We start from the raw sequence: 21,400 nt of genomic DNA, 5'->3' as shown, positions 1-21,400 counted from the left end.
AGACGCTGGCACTAGATTAGGGTGTGGGGGTCGTAAACCACGTAGAAGGGCAGTGCTGTGTTGATTAACGGGCGAGGGCAGACTCAGGCCTTGGGCAACGAATGCCGTAATAAGGGTGACAGGTCAGAGGGAGCACGAAGTAGTAACAGGTTAAGGGGGGTTCACTGTAGGCGGGGACGACCCAGTGGGTGGCGACAGGCCGAGGGAGGGAGTAGGAGTCGCCGGGGGAGCACTGGGACCGGACAGGTGGTAGTACTTCACTAGAGCCCCACGGGGATGCCTGAAGGCCCCGGGGGCGCTAGGTCAGGCTCGGCCCTCCTTGCTGCTCGCTCTCCGGCTTTACCGCTCTTAACGCTGCCTAAGCCGTCGCCTGGTCTCCTCCGCCCGGTCTACTCCGGCCGTTCCTCCTCGCTCAAACCCGCCATCTTGGGTCGCGCTACGAGCCTGTTCACTTTCATGCAATAATCACGTAGCAACGCGCTCTGAAACCAACCCTAAGGTCTTCGAAGCTGTTGTCTTCCTTTAAGTCCTATGCACACTTCGGAAACTAAAAAGGACAAGCGTTGCCCGTGCACGGCCAGCCACGAGCGTTGACTGCCCTCCCTGTAATGCGCTGCCCCTGCCCTGAGCCACTTGGTCAGGCAAGAAATCCCGTTGGGACACCTTTAGTAGTGACACAACGTTCAACAGATAATAAACAGCAGAAACATTGACATAAAAATAAACATACCTCCTTTATAAAATAGGAATTGAATGTTTCCTTAATCTATACTCTTTCCCATTATTTTAACTGGTGTTATTTTATTGGTGCTCAATGATGTTTTATTTTTGCATTGTATAAATAAATTGTTTAGGACTTTCATAATTTCGTTTTTGTATTGCCTCATATGTTTATTTTTATGTCAATGTTTCTGCTGTTTATTATCTGTTGAACGTTGTGTCACTACTAAATGTGTCCCAAAGGGATTTCTTGCCTGACCTAATAGTCATTTTGGTACCCCATCCCTTTGGTTACGGGGTCCCTCTCTCTTTTATTAGAGCTATATTGTACGGCCTCTTTTGGCTGGAGAGTTTGTCTCTTGATCTAAATATCATTAGTTGCAGATGGCACTGGATCAGATTAGGACCTTTGGGTTCAGTGAAGACCAGCTTAATCGCATAATTAATACAAAAAGCGGCAATAGAATTACTGTGGCCTCAGGGAAAGGTGAAAACTGGGGTAAACTGTTAAACCTCAAGAAGAAACTTATTCGGACTGAAGCGCATGCAGATTTCCTAGTTGAATATGTGAAATCTGGTACTATCCCTATTGGCCTCCAAGTTCGGAATGAGCCCGGCCTTTTTGTAGATAACTAAAAATTCTTGGAAACTTGGGCTTTGATTTCCAACCGCTGTAGCAGGGATTGGATGTTACTAATAATTGAAACTGCTCAACATCTGATCATTATAGAAAAAGATGCTATTGATCAGTTGGAGATTGAATAAAAAAACTGCCCGGCACTGGAAGAAGCAAAGAGAAAACTTGATGAAATCAATAAAGATGTCGAAGGATATAGTGACTATTTATTAAATAAAAAGACTAACACACTAAAGAGGGACATTGAACAATATTCTGAAGAAAGAACATATCCCTACTTGAATGAAAACTATTACCAGTTGAGAAATGAGGGGTCTGGGATAGACCACAAAACAAACAGATCTATTCAAGGGGAGGTAGCAAACAAGTTACCTTCTCTGAATCATCTGGCTCAAGCAGCGAAGATGAAGGTGGACAGAGTAGTGAGAATCCTGGTAGAAATACACGTGACCAGGGACATTTTTTAGAGTCACGCCCGAGGAGGGCCCGGGGTTTCAATGGGAACCGCGGGAGGGGTCAATACAACCGGGCACTTCCTCAGCAGGAATATATCAACACCCGGAGCAAACGCTACTGGCGTCCGGCAGACTACCAGTAATCAGTTCAGTTTAATTAGTCTTTATTTCGATTAAAAAAATCATAAAAGACAGCAAATATCTTTAAAAAAACATTTTCAATATACAGCACTGTACATTGGATCCCCCAGTACATAAAAGATAATGTACTGCAGTACATAAACATTAAAACTAATAAATAAACAATTTACAGTACCTTTGCATGGATAAGCCACAGCCAACCCAAAAATTTTGCAACACAAATCACTGATTTAGCAGTGCGTAAGTCTCTCAATTTAAGCAGGGCTGCGTGGCTACCCCCACAATTAAGTGTTTTGCAGATTGGTTTCAACCATTTTAGTCTGGGCGAACGATAAGCAGGACATGCAAAAAATACGTGGCCCAGACTTTCTATCTGATCAGGACAAAAGGGGCATTTGTTACTTGAGTTTATTGCCCACTTTGCAGTAAAGGACTTGATCGGTAGGGTTCCCACCCGAAACTGATGGTACAGCTTGCGGTCAAGTGATTTGCATATCAGGTCCCAATATGGTTCGAGAAATGGGGTTATCTTGTGCATTAGGAACTGTCCCGTTAGGTTGTTAGCGGAGGAGAGGGAGACCAGTACAGATTTTTTAACAGCCCAATAAAGCTCTTTGAATTCTGCTTTCGATGGGAAGCTTGTACATTCGGGATGTAGCCATAGCTCTGGGAGACCCATAGAATACAAAATTTGCTTGACCTCCCTTAGCCATGGAATTTTCTGTGCACCCCACAATGCTCTTACCTCACCTAGTTCTAGTGCAAATAGGCTAAGTTCTTGAGTCGTCCAAAGGCGACGCCAAAGAGCAACAAGGCGGTACTGTGCCATCTCATCCAGCGGTCTACAACCTAAATCTAAAAGCAGAGGTGTAATGGGGGAAGATTGGGGAAGTCCCACTAGGTTCCGGAAGAACTTGTTCTGAGCACTGGTAAGGGCCGACAATCCTTTGTATCCCCAGACATCCGCACCATACAGGATAGCCGCATTCACCTTAGCCTCGTATATTTTTAACGCAGGTGTAATGCGTTTTGTCATGTTTTTTTGTTGTTCTTTTATCAGGCAACCTGTAAGGCGAACAAACTTAAGGGTTGACACTTCCAACTGGGGTTTCCATGTTAGTTGATGGTCCAAAGTCACGCCCAGGTATGACATGACTTTAACCTGCTCTATTTGAACACCCTCTAGTGAAAATGAACTTATAATAGGCTTGTTTTTATTAAAGACCATAAATTTAGTTTTGTCGGCATTGATTTGGAGGTCATTTATTGAGCAAAACTCAGCAAATCTGTTTAAGGCAGCCTGTAGGCCGCTACGGGTCCTTGAGAGGAGCAGGGTGTCGTCGGCGAATATTAACATGGGATACTTTAAACCCCCCAGGGTGGGTGCATCAGTGTGAGTGTCTTTGAAAAAGGCAACCACCCGGTTGATAAACAGGAGGAACAAGGTAGGGGCCAGTACGCAGCCCTGCCGGACACCACGTTCGACAGGGAAGCTGGCGGTCACCTGACCCTGTTTACCCCATCTTACGCGTGCAAAATTGTCCTCATGAAGGCGCCTAACCAGATCTAATAGTTCTGGAGGGAATCCCATGCTTCTCAGGGCATCCCAAAGTTTTGCCCTGGGAACCAGGTCAAACGCCGACCTAAGGTCAACGAAAGCAGCGTAGATGACACCACCGCCCAAAAGAACCACCTTCCAGTACATCATAGTAAGCCGAAACACCTGGTCAAGGGTGCTAGTGCCTGATCTAAATCCTGCCTGCATGGGGGAGAGTATATTGTTTTGCTCAATCCACCCCTGTATTCTAGCTAGGGCCATTCGTGATACCACTTTCTGGATGGTATCAATCAGGCTAATGGGACGATAGTTTTTTGGTAAGGATCGATCCCCTTTCTTATAAACCGGGATTATCTCTGCCCCTTTCCAGGACTGCGGTATCTTTTCCCTGGCTGCAATGGAGTTTGCTAAGATTGTAATATAAGGGGCCCACAAATCTGGATTCAGTTTGAAAAGGTCAGCTGGTACAGCATCAATGCCAGGAGCCTTTCCAGACTGAATTGAACCTAGTGCATATTCCGTATCTGAAATGCTAAAAGTAAGTCTGTCCCCATATGGAGCTAGTTTGGTCCCTGCTAGAGGCCCTTCTGCTAACTGGGGGGCATTCTGATTGATAAATTGTGCAGAAAAAAATTCTACCCAGTCTGCTGCTGAAACATAGTTTTCAGGTGATAATGATTCTGAGCCCCGGGCTTGCCTGACTATCTCCCAAAATTTAATTTGGTTGGAAGACTCACATGCTTGGAGAAGATCACGCCAATATGAGTCTTCCCAATCCCGTTTAGCTTCCCAGATAGTACGCTTGTACACCTGTCTCGCTACCCTAATGTCCGGGGTATTTCTGGATTTGACTGCAGCAATAAGGATGCCATGAGCTTCTCTACAATTTTTATTATACCAGCCTTTAGATTGATTAACCTTCTGTTTCCGGCATGGTCTAGTGAGAAGTTCCTTGATTGCCGCAAAACATGCCTCATGAAGGTCAACGTTATTAAGCTGGGGCATGTCATTGGGAGATGGGTACCATCATCTTGTCTTTGGTTTGTAAGACCAATTCTTCTATCTTACTGACAAGCTCTGGGTTGGCTATCACTCTTGACCATTTGACCCGTCTTCTGTTATCACACAAGACAAGGTCAGATGTGATGCAGTCGGATTCCACCTGGGGTGGCCCTAACCCCAGGACCTTGAGTACAAGTGAGAGAGGATTGTGATCACTCTCCGGCCTTGTATCAATAGTCATATCAGTTACAGCTGCCCAAGATTCGATATTGATTAGTATATAATCAATACGACTTGCGCAGGACCCATTGTCGAAGGTTGGCTTCCCCTGTTTATCAGATAAACTACGGCCATTCACTGCTCGGAGCCCCCATTCCAGACAGAGCCCAAGCCAATTAAAAGCGGCCTCGGTTCCCCTGACACCCTTAGTAATTGCTAGCGGAGGGATATTCCATGTGGAATCTTCTTCTAAGCCAACGTCCTCAGCAAGGTTCAGGATGGGCTCAAATGAGCAGTTCAAGTCGCCAGCCACTATAGTGAGCTGGTCGCTTTTGTGCTCATTTAGAAAAGCTTCTAGATCATTAAGGATCGGTTGTTTCTTTCCACCCTGGCATCCTCTGGCATAGATATTAATAAGGATTATATCTTTACAGTTCTCCTTACTTAAGGATATACAAAGAAGATCAGGATTCATCCCCACTATTTCTCTTGCGTTGAATCCCAAGCTATTTTTTATCCATATAGAGAGACCACCCGAGGCCCTGCCCTTCATGCCCTGTATTGCCGGTTTATAAAAGTTTAGATAGCCTAGTCTAAACAGTGGGGCAACTGACCAGGTTTCCTGGAAAAAGATGATGTCATGGGAAGAGATGTAATCTGCCCAATCATCGTTGTCCAGGCGACCCCGTAAACCCGCTATATTCCAGGATGCTATTTTGATTTGGTTAGCAGGGGGGCTAGTGCAAGGGGATACGTGCTGAGCTGAAATTCCTACCTCAGCCGGGAGGGGATTGTGGGCATTGACAAATATTGTTTGTTGATCTAATGGCAACTTTGGACAAGCCACACTAGAACCTTTCGTGGTATACATAATAGGGTCTGCCAGCTCCCTTTTTATGTTTACCCCCCCGAGTCAGTCAACCTCCTCTAGGCAGCCGAACATATTAGACGTAGAGACACCCTGCCACCAGGCACTCTGACTTGGTCCCACCTTCCCAAAGCCCCCGTTCATGGACCCCTGAATTGATGTCCAAGTCCCACCCATCCTATGCTGGTTTCTAGGAGGGTAGAAAAAAGTGAGGGGTCTAACAACAACTGTCTGGTCATATTCACAAGTGGCCCATGAACAGAGGTGTTGTGCAGTACGGGGGTCAGCAAAAGTTACCACTATACAGTCGCCCATGATGGATTTGTGGCTCGGTCCGACCCATGGTACTCTACGCACCATTAGAACCCGGCTTCTTTGGTGACTTGGGAGCTGTCTGTTTGTATTAAGCCAGTGTATTACCTTGTTTTTAAGGGACCAGTGGTCCTCTTTTGCTAGTGGGTCAAGAGTTGGTACACCAGCTAATACAATGGCATATGAACTAGCTTCCGGTGGTAGGTCAATATAGCCACCACGGAAGTTAGGTCTACTAAGTTCAAAAGATGGCTGGGTATTGAGGGATGACTGATTGGGTTGCCGATCAGCTAATGGCACAGGTTTTGAACGTGCAATATTCTGTTGGGGATGAAGATCAGCCCCAGCACGAGAGGCAGTGGTATTTGGTTTGGGTGGCACTGAGGACTCCTTCGGGAGACAAGCCCTAAGATTTGGGATGGGGATGGTGTTATTCCCTATTTTTGTGCGTGGTTTAGGTACAGGCTTAGATCCCAATGAAGGAGCAACATGTGCATCTACTTCTAAATCTAAAGGTTGTGAGGGTAAAACCTACCCCTGTGAAAAACTAGCTTCCATCTGCTTGAGACTAAGGCTGGCCAATGTAACGATTGTCCTGTCCATCTCAAGCAGATGGTTTTCCATTCTGGAAAGTTTGAGTTCCAAGGGGGTAAGTAACTTCTTAAGTGTATCCCAAACAGTTTGTACAAATTCCTCATCACCCCTCTTGTCCCCCTCAACCCCACTCAAACCCAAACTTCCCTCCCTTGACCCATCATTACTCGAGCCAGGAAGAAATTTAACCTGTTGAACATTCCCGGCTCCCTCTAGGACTTGGGTAGTAGTACTAACAGGGAGATCTATATAGATTTTGTCATTCAATTCCCCAGGAGCGGAGGCCCCTAATTTGCGTCGGCAATTAAAAAACTGGGCTCTCGCAATTTTAGCCTTTCTGCGGGCGAATGCGGACCTAGCCAAGCTTTTCTTTTGCAGGAGCGCCATTTTTTTAACAGTTTTGTGAGCCTTTGTAGCAGTCCTAGGCGATTTACCCATTGTCTGTGAGCTTACACCGACCACAGGATTGAGTGGCACAACCTCCTCCGGAGGATTAGGTGGACAGTCCTTCTCTTGGTCACATGGAGGCAGAGATGGGCAGTGATGTATTTCTGCCAATGTAAGCAGGGGGCGAGGGCCCGTTGTACGCTCAGGGGTAAGAGCCAAAGCAAAGTTGCCTAGTGATGATTTTTTTGAAGAGGCAATGCTTAGAGACAATTTACGGGCGGCATCAAGTTCGAGGGAGGCCCTGTGTTGCATTTTATTAATTTCGGCGTCAATGGCCAGATTAGTCTTTGTTAAAAAGTCATCCAGGGTCCCACTAGGTCTACTAAGTCCCTTAGCAGTTTTGCTGCGTGTGGCTCGTGTACACATGATGAACAGTGAGGAAGTAAACCACAAAAAAGAAGAAGCTAACTCACGTGAAAATGGACAGTCGTAGGCCCAAGTAACGTGGCCCAGCCCAGACCTCTTAGACCTCTAACGGCCTCAAACGGCCCGCTCTTTGCCCCGTCTTCGCCCCGGCCTTTGCCCCGCGCGCGTCCCGCGTGCGCGTTACCGTCACTGATTATCAAAGAGGAGGACGGGTGGAGGGGGCGGGAAGAGGACCAGCTGCGGCCGATCAGCGCCGCTGAGCACGCTGGTCCTCGCAGTCCCGCCTCTTGCCCTGGTGTCGAGTTGTGATGGCACTAAAAGCGCGTTGGTGCTCCAAGGCACGTGCAGAAATCCAGGGACAGGATCCCCACCAAAGTCTCTAGCCTGCGAGCGGCTCCCGCGAAGCGGGGGCCGCGAGGCGTGGCGAAGTGGCCAGAAAAACGGACAGGCAAACAGGAACAGCAATCCAACAATCCCAGAAAGGTCTGTGAAGGAACCCGAGCAGCTCTCACTCCGCGATGTTTTAACGGGTGGAGGGGGCGGGAAGAGGACCAGCTGCGGCCGATCAGCGCCGCTGAGCACGCTGGTCCTCGCAGTCCCGCCTCTTGCCCTGGTGTCGAGTTGTGATGGCACTAAAAGCGCGTTGGTGCTCCAAGGCACGTGCAGAAATCCAGGGACAGGATCCCCACCAAAGTCTCTAGCCTGCGAGCGGCACCCGCGAAGCGGGGGCCGCGAGGCGTGGCGAAGTGGCGAAGTGGCCAGAAAAACGGACAGGCAAACAGGAACAGCAATCCAACAATCCCAGAAAGGTCTGGTTAAGGGCGTCACTTGAACTTAGGATCGTGTGGGCAGCAACGGCGGGTCCTTCTGGTTCATCGTTGTACGCATTGGAGTTCTGTCAGCGGCAGATTGAGTGGCAGTTTGAAAGACTGTGTGAAGCGTTATCACCGTGGGGTCCAGTCAGATTCGGCGGCCGTGAGGTTTGTCTACCAGTAATCAATCTATCTAGCAAAGACTTGAGTGAGGTAGAATTGTGTATTCTAAGTAGGGGATTTAGTTTTGTTCTGTCTACCAATTTGGATAAATTTCAATTGGAAAAAGATATGCGTTCTTTTTTTAGGAAAATTAGATTACGCAGATTTTTTGAAAACAGAGAGAGTAGTGACCAGGAGAATATTTCAGGCTTGAAACCTAAATCTACCTTTACACCTACCTTGGGAATGGTGGGTAAAAATGTGGAGGCCTTTGAACTGGCTGTAGAGAGTGGCATCCATAAACTTTTGGATACCAAAAAGAGACCTTATAATTTTAATATTAGCAAAGAGGAAAGAATAGCTATTAATGACTTGAGTAATGATGTTTCACTAACAATAAAACCCGCTGACAAAGGCGGGGGTGTAGTTGTTTTTGATACTCAAGATTATGAGGATAGAATGTACAAATTACTTAGTGTGGAAGAACATTACAAACGAATGAATGCCACCTGCATCACTAAAATAGCCAAAGATTGTACAGATCTCCTCACTGAAGCTAGAGATGCAGGGTTTGTGAGCAAGAATTTAAATTCCTCAACAACTTAGAACCAAAGACCCCGGCCATTTATGGCCTACCTAAAATGCATAAACAAACTAAATCCACAGATGAGGCCGATTGTTAGCAGTATTGACTCTTTGTTGGAACCAGTCAGTAAATACGTGGACCATTTTTTAAGACCACTTGTATGTAACCTTAAGTCATATGTTAGAGACTCTGCACATATTATATCCCTGGTTGAGGGACTCCCGTTCTGTGAAGAGACTCAGTGTATGGTCACCCTAGACATTGAGTCTCTTTACACCAACATTCCACAATCTGATACAGTGGAAGTTATTGATATGTTACTGACAAATGTTGATCTTGGTGGTGCTAACAAAGATTTCATTGTAGACTGTGTGAGACTAATTCTTACGAATAACGTTTTTCTGTTTAAGAATGAGTACTTTAAACAACTCAAAGGGACCAGCATGGGGGCCACCTGTGCCCCGAGTCTGGCTTGTCTATATGTGGGCAACTTTGAGGCTAGACACATATATAATGATTTGGCCCCTTTCTTTGAAAATGTAGCGGGCTGGTACCGCTACATAGATGACATCTTCATTTGGGAGGGAACAACCACACTCCTTGAAGAGTTTCTGAGTTGGATTAACTTGGGAGACCCTAATTTAAGATTCACATCATCCTATAACAACAAAAAAGTTGATTTCTTGGATATCTCGATTGGTAATGCAAATGGTGTCTTGGCAGTTGAATTATACACCAAACCTATGGCCAAGAACACTCTCCTCCATTATTCAAGCTTTCATCCTAGCTCACAGAAGGAGAGCATTCCGTTCAGCCAGTTTCTTCGGTTGCGGAGAAACTGTACTGATATTAATGATTTTTACAGACATGCGGAAACCCTTAAATCTAAATTCAAAGATCGTGGATATCCAAGAAAATTATTATCCCACTCACTAAAAAGGGCGAGATTTTATGACCGGGAGGCACTGATCCATACAACAAAGAAAGAAAAAGGCCCTCTGAATAAAATTGTGTTTGTTACTAAATTTTCTGGTCTTAGTAACCAGATAAAAAACGTGGTTAATAAGAACTGGCACATTTTGAACCATGATGAGGAAGTATCCCTTGAGAGACCCCTATATGCATTCAAGAAGAACAAGAACCTACGTGACTTACTGGTTCATACATATAGGGATAGTGTCATTGACTCAGAAAGAACACTGGATAACACCAAAGTAATTGGGAACACAAGATGTGGTTCATGTAATATATGCCCCCAATGTGTAGTCGCCTCAGAATTTACCACCAATGGAATGACCATGAAATGCAGAACGCATAACAACTGCAGAAGCAAAAACATTATTTATCTTCTCCAGTGCCCATGTGGCCTATGTTATATTGGAGAGACAGGCAGGGAAGCACGTATTCGCTTCCAAGAGCATCGATCAGCTATAAAAACCAAAAAGGTTACAGCTCCTATTGTGACACACTTTCTTGAAAAAAACCATGGAGAGAGTGATTTTAGGTGGTTTATCCTGGAGAGGGTTAAAATTGGTAAGAGAGGTGGTAACATCACCACTGTTCGCAAACAAAGGGAACAGTGGTATATTTCTTTTTTCAATACTGTTAGGAACGGTCTAAACTCAAGAGAGGAATGGGACAGAATTATTGGGGCCCGTTAGATGTATTGTAGGCCTTTTTGTTCTCTAAGCTGCTATATTTTGTGTTTGACACGTTTCTTTAGACAGTAGGATTAGAAATACTCCAATGATTAGATGTACACTGTACGAAGAACTAACAGTGTGTTCAATGAAAGTAAAGAACTATTTTCCTTTATGAGATCAGAGTAATACTCTTTTTAAATTAGAGTATTGTACTGTATGTACATATGGGTTATATTGGCCGGATGTCTAGGTTCAAACATGAGTTTTGTCCTATGACGGATGGACCGCTGTTAGTTGCAATAAGGCAATGTAATAGCAGTAATTTATAAGATTGGGTTGCCAGTCTTAGAGTGAGAGACTAATATGGATTGAGTCTCCATATTCGATTTCCTTAAAAGACTGAGGTACATTCACTCCCCTTTTTAATATCAGGATTATGACCTGAAATGTGGTTGGAATTACTGGTATTATATATGCCCTTTCTGGACGAATTGCTGGTATTTTAACCGAGTCGGCTATCGAACGAGCTGTTGAGTGTTGACCAAATAATGTATTGACAGCCTACGTCGGTGTCGGCCATATTGAAAGGAAGGATTGACCTATATATACAAATGTCTCAGGGAAAATATAGTCCGTCTTTGCTGTTCACGCTTGTTGCGAGTGAATGAACAGCGTACACAGCTGTCGCCTCTTAACGTTTTCCCACGTTTGCATGTGTATTTAAATAGCTGGTCAGTATTGTGGCAGCTCACGTAACGGTGATGGTTATCGACACACGGAAGGACTGGACCTCAAAAGATTTCGGTAAGCATGTGCGCGTTCTCTTTGGCTATAGCACTGTGTTCATTAGCCTTAGGTCCTTTCCTTCCTCATTTATTTATCTTCTCATTGTTTAAGGTGGTATCCGAGAAATACGTTATACTGGAACCACTCGTTGTACGGCGACTTCGTGTCTCTGCAATGTCTGACTGACGGAGTACGCTGCCCTGTCTGTACCGTGTGTCCCTTGAATACCCCGTGATTTTTATTTATGTAAGTGAAATAGGAGACATATTCTCTCTTTTTTATGTTTAGTAACGGGATGAAATAGATATTCACAGGTATTTCCTGTATTCGTGTATCCCTTTACTTTTTAGTGCTACTGCGAAGATCTAGCTTTACATCGGCGGCTGATCTGTACGCAGCAGGAGAGTGTTTTTGATCACCTTGCGTTCTAGCAGCCATAAAGGTTGGTCGTTAACTCCACAATTTGGGTTCCGTTTAGGCGGTCTTATATCCTGTAAGGCTCCTCCATAGGTGATTAATGAAGGGATATTGTGTATCTTTGTTTCCTGTGAACAGATCACCTAGCCTGAGAGGTCTTTGAATCCATAGGGCACGATAAGGTGTTCCACTAATGTAGAAATCTCTCATTAGAGGCCATTGAAGCTTAAGAATTTTAAGGTACGTAGTGTTAAATCACCGAACAGGTTTTTTTTGGGATGCTGGTACTGCCCTCTCTCTTTTTTACTCTCTGGAGGTACCTATTTATCACTCCTCAATGTGTTCATGAAAGGTTGTGCTGGAGTAAGGTTGTTGCCCACGCTATTTTCTGGCAGAAATGAGGTATCAGGAGCTATCAACAAAAATGGCAGGAATATGGGGGGAAAAAAAAGAAAAAAAGAATACTATCTTTATACCCTATGTCATAGGTCTTTTCTAACTAGTCAGATGACATTTATTAAATGGCAATGCTGAATGGTATCAAGCTTCCTTATATATTTGGCTGTGATGAAATGTAAAAATGTGTAAATATAATAGAATGAAAATGAAATGTGATGTATTTATCTATATGTTTGTGTTATATAGGCGTGTATTTTGTTCTGTTGATAATGTGATGTGTATTATTGATGTTTAGTCTGAGGCATTACAATGAGGTCATTGTGAGATGTTGTGCTATATTAGTTTTTGTGATTTTATAAAAAAAAGATTGTTATTACCAACAGTGCATTCTTAATACTGAAAAAGATCTTTTTCACCTTTCAGAATACTTTGGGGAAGATACTATGTACATACCTGATGAAGGTGGTCTAATCAGTTGATCCACCGAAACGAGTCGCATGATAGAAGGAGGATTGTGTATCACAATGCTTTGAAAATAATTCTGACATTTTTGCTGAATTTAATTTTCTGTACATACCTCCTTCTTTATAAAATAGGAATTGAATGTTTCCTTAATCTATACTCTTCCCCATTATTTTAACTGGTGTTATTTTATTGGTGCTCAATGATGTTTTATTTTTGCATTGTATAAATAAATTGTTTAGGACTTTTTCATAATTTCGTTTTTGTATTGCCTCATATGTTTATTTTTATGTCAATGTTTCTGCTGTTTATTATCTGTTGAACGTTGTGTCACTACTAAAGGTGTCCCAAAGGGATTTCTTGCCTGACCTAATAGTCATTTTGGTACCCCATCCCTTTGGTTACGGGGTCCCTCTCTCTTTTATTAGACCTGCCCTGAGCCACCCCACTGTTTCCCCTCCTTCTGGCTGCTTCTTACCTGTTCCCTGCCGGGCCAGACTCTTTGCCCATCGAACAGCAATTAGCAGGAGTGCGCCTGCGCCGGGTCTGTACTGCGCATGCGCAATGACGGGTTAACTTGGTTTGGCAGGGGATTAGTGATGCATTTTCTTTGCTCGGGCCATGCCTATCTCCCGGGTACAATAGGCTGCCAACGACAGCGCTCGAGACACAGGAATATGGGTTTTTGCAAGTGACAGGTGATGCGCAAGGTAAGATCGGCACTTTCTGTGTGCTCGTGTGTGTGTGGGGGGGGGGGCGGCGGCGTGTGTGTGCTCGTGTGTCTGTGCCCGTGGGGGGGGGAGGGGCGGCGTGTGTGTGCTCGTGTGTCTGTGCCCGCGTGTGTGTCTGTCTACGTGCGCGTGACGGGGATCAGCCTGCCGGAATTGAAGCGCGCGACCTGATCCGATTCCGGCAGGCTGCGCATGACAGTTTCTTGTCCCCCTTGAACTCCCTGAAAGCAAAACTGATCTCAATAGGGCTCCACAGCGACAATCGCTTCGCGATTGCGTCGCAGTGCGAGCCCTAAAAACCATTGCAATTGTCCATGACAGCCCACCCAATTCCCAGAGACACAAGCTCGGAAGAGCCAGCAAGATTAAAAACCTTGATTAAAAGTCATGAGCAGGCCCTGTATTTTTAATGGCAAACATGCTCACTGCATACTCATTGCTGGTTATGTTGAGTGAAGTATGGAAAAATGCACAAGCCCTTGAACTTTGGCTTGGTGGCCATATCAAAGCAGCATTGTCTAAATCAACAGTATTCTACATATTAATAGTCTTTAATGCCACACATACCTGACGCTTAACATCCATCTCAGACCCTTTTGGATTCCCAGTAGGCAACATTTTCAGGTCGTCTTAAAGCAAACAAATTAAGGATACTTGACTAAGTTGGACTGCACTGGCGTAACTCTAAAAAGACACTGACAAGTGCTATTACCTTAATAGCACCTGTGGTAGGGCTTTGGAGAAACAGGCTTTAAAGCGCTATTCAACTGTACTGTAGGCATTTCAAACTTGAAAGTATTCTTAGTCCAAGGGAAAGGAGTCCAGATGATAGAAAGGCAAAACTGTGCCAGGAACTTGGCATGTTTCAGGTAAAGACTATCACTGATATGGCCTTGTAGCGTCTTGGGGTAATTTATCCATTGTTTCTTCACATGAGCAATGCTTATAAGGGGCTAGGGCCAGCTTACTGTATTGTTGATATTTGTGTGTAGTAGCTTAGTGGGGACAAGCTCCATGTGGGTCATCACACAAGTACTAGGCAGACTGGCACCCTGGTAGGTTAACTGCCTGGCAAGTGGGATTGATCCATCCTACATCAACTTAGTCGATCCTGTGTCTTCCCAGCAAATTCTGCAAGCAAGTTTAAAACGTTGAAGATCCCAGAGATTATAAAAATGAAATGCGATCCCTTTTAACAGTCTCTCTCTCACTATTGTTTCAGAAGTGAATATTAGTTCAGGGAATAAAAATATAGTTACCGAGGGCAAACACTATTGCGGAGTAAGGAGATTACCCTTGCATTTCTCTCCAAGACACCAGCATGGCACGAAATTGGTAGAAGATTAAAGTAAATTATTCAATTTAAATCAAGTTCTCTGGCAGGTTTCATCAAATATTTGAAATCAGGGATCCTTTAAGTTTTTAGCAGGGGTTCGGGTAGTATTTGTGATTGTTCCCCTCCTTCCGAAGAATTTCATAGAGGGCAAAAAGATGATGATTACAACATAAGTCTTTTAATAATATTTTGCATTACCGCAAATATTCAACTGGCTTGTGTCGGTGGCAGCTATAATGACACATAGTTAATACCTAAATGGCTCCGCTTGTATGACTAATTTGTGTAAATTATGAAAAACAAATGCTCACAACAGGGCAAAGAAGGAGGCAAAGATCATGCTAAAACACACATTAACTGAAATCGTGTCTTCCTGTGAAACTAATATTTGGAGGGTACTTCAAGCCATTCCAAAGGTGGAAGTGGCCCCCTGGGAGAAGATGTGCAATCCTCCCTCATTTCACAACCACTCTCCTTTTTCAGCATCTCATAATTCATTTGCATTGGTAGCTTCAAGTCCACTGTTTCAGTTTTATTTAGTTGCAAAACTGAGAATTTGTAGTCAAAGTAACACTCCCCTCCCCTTCTGCTCCCCCCTACCACCACCACAGGCCACTTGCAGCACTGGTCGATACCTGGTATGGGACTATTATCTAACGGCTTTTAGCATCCTAACAACTTCTTGATCAATGTGCATGCTTCTTAAAAGCCAATGAGCCTGTTTTTGCTACAACAGCATGTGTATCCTTGCTGCGGGTGCAGTACAAACATCAAATCTGGAAAAACTATCTAGCACTCAATCAGGCCTATGCAGGCCATGGTAGATATTTTGGCATTCATCAGGTGGCAACAAGAGATCTGAAACTGAAAACAAGTTTCCAGCTGCTTTGTTTAGAAGGAGTTGACACTTGTTGGTCATGACATCAGGCAGACTAAGGTAAAGAGAGATAGGATTGTCAACCCCCGAGAGAAGGTCTGCGCCAGTACGAGAGTCTTTGAGAAGAAAAGGTAGGGATGGAGTGAAATCTCCCACCAGGTGGGAGCAGTCACAAAATGTAACCCTTTGGCTGGTCTTATTTTTCAGGTAAAGATCGTCATCAAGCCACATTTCTAGATTTAGCGCTTCTGAGAATCGTGGATGACAAACCAAATCATCAGGCCATGCCTCCATCCAGCGATGGGTAAAGATGACAGGGCTGCACTCTACCCATTTGGTGCATTTATAATCGAGGAAACAGTACGAGGGAGGTGTCAGTGTCTACTTGCTTTTCAAGCTGAAATCACTTTATGTCAGCAAGCCGACTCATGTATCTGTTCAAGAGGGAAGGCAAGATACTAGCACCAAGGAACGCAAAAGTCACATTCTTGGTCACGTGGGCTGGCGATGCATGATCTGAGGCATGCCATAACCTGCACTGAGATGGTGGGGCAGCCTTGTAATCGGTTGAAAAGGTACTGGTTCTCTGTTTTAAAAAACACAAGTACACTCATTTTATTAAATTAATTTTCTCCACACAAATTGTATTTTAGAGTGGAGGCGATGACGGTTCAGTGTATGGAGTTGGATGTATGTGCATTACTTGAGACCAATCATAGGTATTTAAACAATCTTTGTACATATTTTAAATTTGCTGTTTTTATGAAAGGTTACACACCAGCTCTTTAGAACCTGAAGAAACTGCCGGACAAAATCACAGTCCTTGCAAAAAATGATGCCAAGTGTCCTTAGTAATACAGGAATCCGATAAGGCTGGAAGCTCACTCAATGCTGAGACCCTCCTGCTTTGTTCATCTGACTCACACTTTAGGCAGCAGTAATGGCTGAGTTATGGCTTACACCAGGACGGTGACCGAGTTAAGTTACTCAAATACGGATAATACATGAATGACATGCAATTCATGGAATATCACGTAAGTGTAAAACCTTTGGAGTAGTATTCACTACAAGATCCAATAGTCTAGTAAAATTATTGTACAGAAAAGAGCACAGAAAAGGCACTCATTTGTACTGCATTATTTAGCTACTTTTCAAATTATTTTTATGTACGCTTTTGAGCGCCTCCATCAAATCGAGTTTGTTTTAAGCTTTCTACTGTATTGTGCTGTTTATGGCTATCAGAGAAGAGATCAGATAACATATCACTAATGAAGAATTAAATGCATCGGCACAGCAAAATATCTCTGCATATACTCAGGATCTTAGGAAGACATTTAAGACAGTTTGTTATACAAAACAAATATTACAATAAAGAAAACATCACTTTAGGAGACATTTTCTTTTTTATGTTTTTTTTAAGTCACCTCATCAAAAACAGTGGTAATATACATATTAATAAAAACTCCACTGTATTTACTATTTAAAAAAAGAGAAAATATGACCTAAAACACAGGTTGCAAGCAGTGAGCAAAACGGACCCAACATCTTTAAGATTTGTTGAAGCTACTGCTTCCCAACAAGCACTGCAGTAACAGTCGGGCAGTTCTCTTTTGAAAGTACAGCATGGGGACTCTTTCAAAATTCTAACCTTCTCTACTATGATTTTGGTCTACTGAGAGGCGGGTATTTCTTCCAGCACTTTTAAATCAGATCCCAAATACTGGTAGGGATGGCTATATCCTCCACTTAATCCATGGTAAATTCATGAAAGGGCTAGATTTTGTGCTCGTTCCATGAACAGCTATCAAGTTTCATCCAAGCAACTAATGTTTTACCACTTTTCTAGACACTGAGGTCCAATATTATGTGCCTCTCCTGGACAAACTGTTTTGGCCCAGGTAAAGGCTCTTTGGTTTAAGGCAGTCATTGAAACTCAGCCCTGGAGGAATCGCATTCTGTGTCACGGTCCTTGATATGCTATGGAGAAAACTTTCATCTTGTGGAATCCCTCCCCCGTTGCTCCGATCAATCCAGTTCCTCTAAAGCAATGCTTGGGTACAAGTAAGACTATGCAATAATTGTGCAGTTTCTCATGAAATACGAACAACCACAGGCGAAAACATGGATGTACTCTATAGCCTTTGCTGTGCAAATGTGCGTAGAAGACATGAATAGAAATATTTAAAGCAGCTCCTCCTCTCCTGTTCTAGGAGGGATAGCCGGGTCAATACTAGATTTTGATGTTGATGTACACTTATTAGCTCTTGCACTGGTGTACCACACTCTTAGATGGCTTGGTCAAATATTGCACCAGGAATCACCTATTAATAAATACATCTAAAACAAATATGACCACTTTTGGCAAACAAGCAAAAAAGGGCAGATGACTCCAATACGTTGATGACATTAGCATTGTGCCTACAGTCAAATATTTCTGTGTTTGGCTGCAAAAACAGACCCAATCACTACATCCATCTAGTTTCCTTAAAAGGAAAGTAGACTCACTGGTCTATGCCGCTCTTAAAATTGATAATATGCTATTATGCTGCCCAGTCTAGAAGCCTCTTCTTGACATGATCAATGCCAAATTCCTATCTTCTCTGGTGTATGATTCAGAGGCTTTTGTGGGCAAACATACTGATTGGTTTGATGCCATGCAAGGTAGTTTTTATTATAAGACTTCTGGCGTCCTTCTATTTCACAAATTGGGCCCAACTTAGTCTCAAAATCTGCCTTTTACGACAGTCCGTGGCAGGTTTGGTAAAGAGAAATAGCAATTTAAAGTGATTGTAAAACAGGAACTACAAATAAAGTATTTTTCTACGGACTACACAGCGTTGCAAAACTAAGCTTTTCACCTTAGCAATCCATTCTTAGCTTCAAGGATTCAGCCAACATTATCTGCTCAGGTCCAATCCTCTCCATATAAAACAAGCATTTGCAATGCAATAGGCCTCGCAGCATTAAAGTTTGAGTTATTGCCATTGTATATGACAATGTGTTGTATTAAATTTTTTAGCAAAGTCTGTATTGGTGTATAAAGATGATTTGCAAGATGATAGCTGTTGCAAAATATTAAGCAATGTTGGCAATAATATTATATTATAATAATATTGCAAGTTACTGTTGTACTTATAAGCAGTTTGGTAGCGCATAGTGATGTTGTGGTGCCCCCGAGTGATGCTGTGGTGATAGGATAGATAGTGAGGGCGATAGATAGATAGAGGGAGGGCGATAGATAGATAGAGGGAGGGCGAAAGATAGATAGAGGGAGGGCGAAAGATAGATAGAGGGAGGGCGAAAGATAGATAGAGGGAGGGCGAGAGATAGATAGAGGGAGGGCGAGAGAGAGATAGAGGGAGGGCGAGAGAGAGATAGAGGGAGGGCGAGAGAGATAGAGGGAGGGCGAGAGAGATAAAGGGAGGGGGAGAGAGATAGAGGGAGGGCGAGAGAGATAGAGGGAGGGGGAGAGAGAGATAGAGGGAGGGCGAGAGAGAGATAGAGGGAGGGCGAGAGAGATAGAGGGAGGGGGAGAGAGATAGAGGGAGGGGGAGAGAGATAGAGGGAGGGGGAGAGAGATAGAGGGAGGGGGAGAGAGATAGAGGGAGGGGGAGAGAGATAGAGGGAGGGGGAGAGAGAGATAGAGGGAGGGGGAGAGAGAGATAGAGGGAGGGGGAGAGAGAGATAGAGGGTGTGTGAGGGATAGAGGGTGTGTGAGGGATGGAGTGTGGGGCGAGGGATGGAGTGTGGGGCGAGGGATGGAGTTTGGGGCGAGGGATGGAGTGCAGCCGAGGGATGGAGTGTGGGGCGAGGGATGGAGTGTGGGGCGAGGGATGGAGTGTGGGGCGAGGGATGGAGTGTGGGGCGAGGGATGGAGTGTGGGGCGAGGGATGGAGTGTGGGGCGAGGGATGGAGTGTGGGGCGAGGGATGGAGTGTGGGGCGAGGGATGGAGTGTGGGGCGAGGGATGGAGTGTGGGGCGAGGGATGGAGTGTGGGGCGAGGGATGGAGTGTGGGGCGAGGGATGGAGTGTGGGGCAAGGGATGGAGTGTGGGGCGAGGGATGGAGTGTGGGGCGAGACTGTCTGAGATTTTTAAACATCGCCAGCTTGTGTGAAAAACCGGTCTCTACCTATCCTATAGATTAAAGGTTTTTTTGTACATGTTAAACACAGGTGCAAAATTAAAATTGCACACTTGTTAATTTAAACAAATGTACTCGTTCGTTTAGTGCAGCTTTAAAGGTACCCTACCTGCCCCAAAGGGCATTACTTGACCCACTGGCACTTTGGAGGCGAGGAGAGTCTGGTAATGTATTAGTGCAGGTAAGTACCGTAGAGATTATGCCCCGGGCTCTGGTGCAAACATGGAAAACGGGCCCTGCGACTGCTCGGGTGGGAGTAAAATGAGCGATTGTCAGAGTTTAATGCGCCGCTTGGGACCCGGTGCCGCTGCACCAGTGGTCGCTGCGCCTCTGAGTGATGCCGAGAGGATGAGGCGCAAGAGCCGTTGGCTGGGAAGCGGGGCTGCGCCATCCCGAGGGGGGTGGGTGTCAGGTTAGCAGAGGTGAGGGGCCGTTTGTAAGCAGGGCAGGTGAGAGATGGTGGTTGCAAGCAGGGTAGGGCAGAGGGGCCGTTTGTAAGCAGGGCAAGTGAGAGATGGTGGCTGTAAGCAGGATAGGGCAGAGGTGCCGTTTGTAAGCAGGGCAAGTGAGAGGTGGTGGTTGTAAGCAGGGTAGCGAAGAGAGGTCCATTGTTGAAGGCAGGGGAGAGGAGGTGGTTGGAAGCAGGGGAGATGAGGTGGTTGGAAGCAGAGGAGAGGGGCTGGTTGTTGTACACAGGGAAGGGGGGTGGATGTACGCAGAGGAGAGGGGCCGATTATAAGCAGAGCAGGCAAGATCCAATCTCTGGAGCCAAGGACAAAACTGGTGATCGGGAGGCGCAGTCAGAATCTAGACCCTTCAGATTTCTGAAGGCTAAGAAGTCAGATATGCATGGCAGGTCAAAACCCCTAGTAGGCGATAGTGCATGTGTGTGCGTGCGTCTTACACATTCAGGAATTTGAGCCACAGTTTGGTGAGACAGGAGGTTAGCTCCTCACAGCAGCGGAAATTAACTGGTCATTGCAGTGTTTTACTCTTGGAACAAGCGAGAGAGGAGAGGTCACCATTCCCAATGCAAGACGATTAGATACAGAACCACAGACAAGGTGATCAGAAGACCAACAATAAGCGGTGTCAATAATGATATTTGATTAATTGTGTTTTTGGTACCAGTCTAGTGCTATCCAGTGACCGGATGTCCTTAAATGCTCTTTCAACATTTATAACTATGATATCACGCTTTTCCCTGGAGGTAGCTAGGCAGTTCATTCTAGGCCTCCTCTGTAACTGTGCCCCCGGTTATTGTGAAAATATATTTATTTTTTTAACTATGTAAATCTGCTAATTCTCCCATGAATATGCATCACAGTGTGTTTATGTTCAACATAACCTAACTACACAGACAACCGTGGGTTTCACATTTAAAACAGATTTACTTTTGTATGACATGGTTTTACTTTCACAAGGCAACAGATGTGCATTGCCCTCTCAATGCCCTTTTAGACGTCCACTTACGTTCAAAATAGAAAAATTAAAGACCAAACAAATTAAGGTATAGCGCAAGTCTAATTGCACATATAAACCTAAAAATTCTAAATTCTATATTTGTAAAGCGCGACTTATCACCCATAAGGTTACCCAGGCACTGGGGGCCGTCCGAGAGATTAAGTGATTTATTGCCCAGTCACATGATGCTGAGCTGCTGCTGGCAGTCAAACCTTGAGCACCACGCTCCAGAGTCAGTCGCTCTGGCCGCTGTGCCACACCTCT

General features: G+C 44.7%; 1 protein-coding gene across 2 annotated transcripts in view; it reads right to left on the bottom strand.

Moving 5' to 3' along the window:
- The window catches only part of FAM3C (FAM3 metabolism regulating signaling molecule C), a 429,441-nt gene that overhangs the window by 8,974 nt on the left and 399,067 nt on the right, over positions 1-21,400 (bottom strand). The window lies entirely within an intron of this gene.

Source organism: Lissotriton helveticus, chromosome 1_1, assembly GCF_964261635.1.
Source record: "Lissotriton helveticus chromosome 1_1, aLisHel1.1, whole genome shotgun sequence".
Classification (NCBI taxonomy): domain Eukaryota; kingdom Metazoa; phylum Chordata; class Amphibia; order Caudata; family Salamandridae; genus Lissotriton; species Lissotriton helveticus.
This window is presented reverse-complemented; position numbering and strand designations above follow the sequence as displayed.